Here is a 3,572-nt window from a genome sequence, read left to right as displayed (position 1 = left end):
GGTGGAGCCTTGCTGGAGGAAGTACAACACTGGAGGCAGACTTCGAGAGTGTATAGCCCTGCCTCAGTTACAGTTAACTCTCTGTTTCGTGAATGTGTTTGAAGATGTGATCTCTCAGCTTCTTGCTCCAGCTGCCTCCTACCATGCCTTTCCCACCATTACAGGCTCTCCCTCTGGAATTATAAGCCATATAAACTCTCTTACATTTATACAAAGGAATATTACTCATTCACTAAAAGTGAAATGAAATTCTCAGGTAAATGGGTGGAGCTAGAAAAAAAATCAAACTGAGTGAGATAAATCAGACCCAGAAAGAGAAGTGGCGTCTATCTACTTATACATGGATATTGGCTGTTAAATCATAGATAAGCAATTTACAACCTATGTAACTACAGAGGTTAGGTAGAGAGTGAGAGACTATAGGGGAATCTCACTAGGAAGGGGAAATAAAATTGATAGTTATGGATGGATGAGGTAGAGGGACTGGAATGGGAGAATCAAACGGGGGGGGGGGGAGGGGAAAAAGGATAAGGGAGAGAATATGGGGAGGGACAGCAAAGGATCGTTTGAGGGGTCCTATAGAAGCCCAATACAGTAGAACCTTTTTATAATACATACATACATACACACACACATATAATATGATCTAAATAAATGGCCAAATAATGGGGAAGACAGAGCCCCAATTGGTCATCTTCTGTCACCAAATGAAGCTTTCAATGCTAAAAATAGATTACATCTAATTGAGTTATTAGTCAAAGGGGCCCCATGGGAACCCCCAAGTAACCCAAGCTATTTCCAAGGTTATTGATCATACAAACTTATGGTTAAGGCCTTATTGCTGAAGAGGATTCTTACACAATTCATTGTACATGGAGAAGTGGCCTACCTAGAGCCATCCCTCGTATGGACTAGTTCATAGTACTAGAATGCCGGGAGCCATGGTCTCAGTCACGGCCTTGTGGAAAACTTCTAGCTCACATAAACAGCCCTGAGAGAACATTTGTGGTCAAAATAGGAAGAATATTTGTGGGTGAAGAGGGCACTGTGACCGTTGGTTCCAGGAGCTGAAGATTGCCACCTGACCTTCAGAAAGCCCCTTCCCTCGAAGCTTCCTTTTTCTTATGCTTATATTGCCACCCCTGAATAAAGTTTTTCAGAGCTTGATCAGGCAACTGTCTTGCTCTCATTCTTTGTGTCTCTTGTCCCTCTCATTCTCTCTCCCCTGCTCTAGGTCCCTGCTGATTATCCCTGCAGGTTGGGGCACTAGAAAGTACTTTACACCCTACCAAACGACAAAGGTAAATATCAGCCCAGCTATGAACCCTTCCATCTATAAGAGTGTTTTACAAAATATGCAGTGCAATGATGGTTGTGATGGTTTGAATAGGTATGGCATCAACAGATTCGTATGTTTGAATGATTAGAGCATAGAGAGTAGCACTATTAGAAGGTGTGGCCTTGTTGGAGGACATGTGTCACTGGGGAGTTGGATTTTGAGGTCTTATATATCCTTAAGCTACACCCAGTGTGTATACAGACTCCTCCTTGCTGCCTGTGCATCAAGAGGTAGAACCCTCAGCTCCTTCTCCAGTACCATTTCTGCCTGGGCACTGCCATGCTTCCCACCATGGTGATAATGAACTAAACCTCTGAAACAGTAAGCCAGCCCCAATATTTTTCTTTAAAAGAGTTGCCTTGGCCATCATATCTCTTCACAACAATGAAACCCAAACAAAGATAGTGGAACAAAGCTTGTGGGAGTAACCAACCAATATCTGACTTGATTTATGACCCCTTTCATGAGATAGGACCCATACCTAATGCTGCTTGGGTCACCAAGAACCTGATACTAAATAGCTCAGAGACCTAGAGTAAAACCAACAGCAGCAGAACTGTTCTACTAAAAGAACATAGCAATAGAATGATTCCTATTGACATTCTGCCATACTCATACATCTGTGCCTTGCTCAGCCATCATCAGAGAAGCTTTCTTCCCCAGCAGATGGGAACAAATACAGAGACCCACAGCCAGGCAATATGCAGGGTGACCTTGGCTTGGAATACTCAGCCCTAAATGGGATGTCTTCATCAAATCTCTCCCCTCAGGGTTCATCATCACAGGTTGTCTCAAAGTGTGTGGTAGCATCATAGGTGGGAGAAATGAAGATCTGACTATCTGTTTCCAAATCTTTAGGTACAAAGAGGTCACTGATGCTGACAAATTCCTGTTCAGTTTGTTCCAAGAGCTCCAAAGCCAGTCTGATTTCTTTCTCTGGTTCCTTGGTCTCCACGGTTGTACTTACAATGGCAATATACTTGCCCTGTGCTGCCATATTATGTGCAAAGAAGATCATGCAAACATAGATATCTGACTTGCGGTTGACTTGGTCCTGTGGAATGGTGATCTGGCAGGAGTTAGCATCGTTGGTGTTCTTGATAGGGTGGCTAAGGATACAGATCACTCTGGTTACCTGGCCCACTTGTTCAACCCGATCTTTTACATAGCTGGGATCACAGATGAGCTGTTTACAGCGAGCAATCTCTCCTTCAGATATTATGCCAACCACTTTTCCATTTTGCACAATGATTTCTTCAATTGGTTTATTCAACATGTAGGTACCTCCATATATAGCACTTAACCTTGCAAATCCTTGCAGCAATTCTCTAAGACCATAAAGCTGATAGAGGTATGGGCTTTTACCATATCTTCCCAAAGACTCGCTGTAAAGTTTAATTCTATTAATGGTTTCACAACACAGCTGATCTAAGTAGTCATCAGTTCTGTACAGTGCAAGAGAATGGCCAGTAAAGTCTATAACATCTTGGCCCAAATCAAACTTCTTATACACATCTCTCATGGAGGTCTTCTTAGGATCAACACCCTCGAAAGTTCTAGGATCTTTTTCATCAAAGTTGGCAACATAAACCAGGAACTTCCTGAAGCAGCATTTCTCAAACAGTCCCATTAAGCTAGATGCAGGGCTTCTGCTTCAGTGGAAGGAACCATGTAGATTTTTCCTCGCTTGTAGACAAAGCTTCCCTCAATCACTTTGAAGTCCATGTAACCAGTGACCTCTGTGAAAAGCAGCATCTTCACCAACTGACCATTGGCCATAAGGAACTTGGGAATTAAGTCAACATTCCAGTCTCTTCCTCTCCCCATTGATGCTGGCGTTTGTCCTGGTAATTTAAATCTTTGTATAAATCTTCCAGCGTGTTATAGATGCACTTTCTCCTCCATAGTATGGATTCTGATCCATATGAAGAACCTTCTTTCCATTTACTGACATTATCCCCGACAGGATACATTCCGTCAGGCCGGTGCCCAGCACAATTATGTCGTATTCCTCATTCATGGCGGGGATGGGGGGTGGAGGGGGGTGAGGGGGGAAGGAGCGCACTCGGGGCTCGAGGCCGATTATGTCGTATTCCTCATTCATGGCGGGAGGGGGGGGGGGGTTGGGGGTGGGGGGGTGGGGGGGAGTGGGGGGGTGGGGGGGTGGGAGGAGGGGATGGGGGGAAGGAGCGCACTCGGGGCTCGGAGGCCGCTGTAGAGAAGGGAGTGAGAA

General features: G+C 44.5%; 1 pseudogene; it reads right to left on the bottom strand.

Annotated features, from left to right (window-relative positions):
• Positions 1-1,956: 1,956 nt before the first annotated feature.
• LOC110308638 (rab GDP dissociation inhibitor beta pseudogene) lies at positions 1,957-3,359 on the bottom strand (annotated as a pseudogene).
• Positions 3,360-3,572: the final 213 nt, after the last annotated feature.

Source organism: Mus caroli, unplaced genomic scaffold (genome assembly GCF_978045245.1).
Source record: "Mus caroli unplaced genomic scaffold, Mus_caroli_1 scaffold_15, whole genome shotgun sequence".
NCBI lineage: Eukaryota > Metazoa > Chordata > Mammalia > Rodentia > Muridae > Mus > Mus caroli.
The sequence above is the reverse complement of the archived record's forward strand: the minus strand, read 5'-3'. Positions and strand labels throughout refer to the sequence as shown.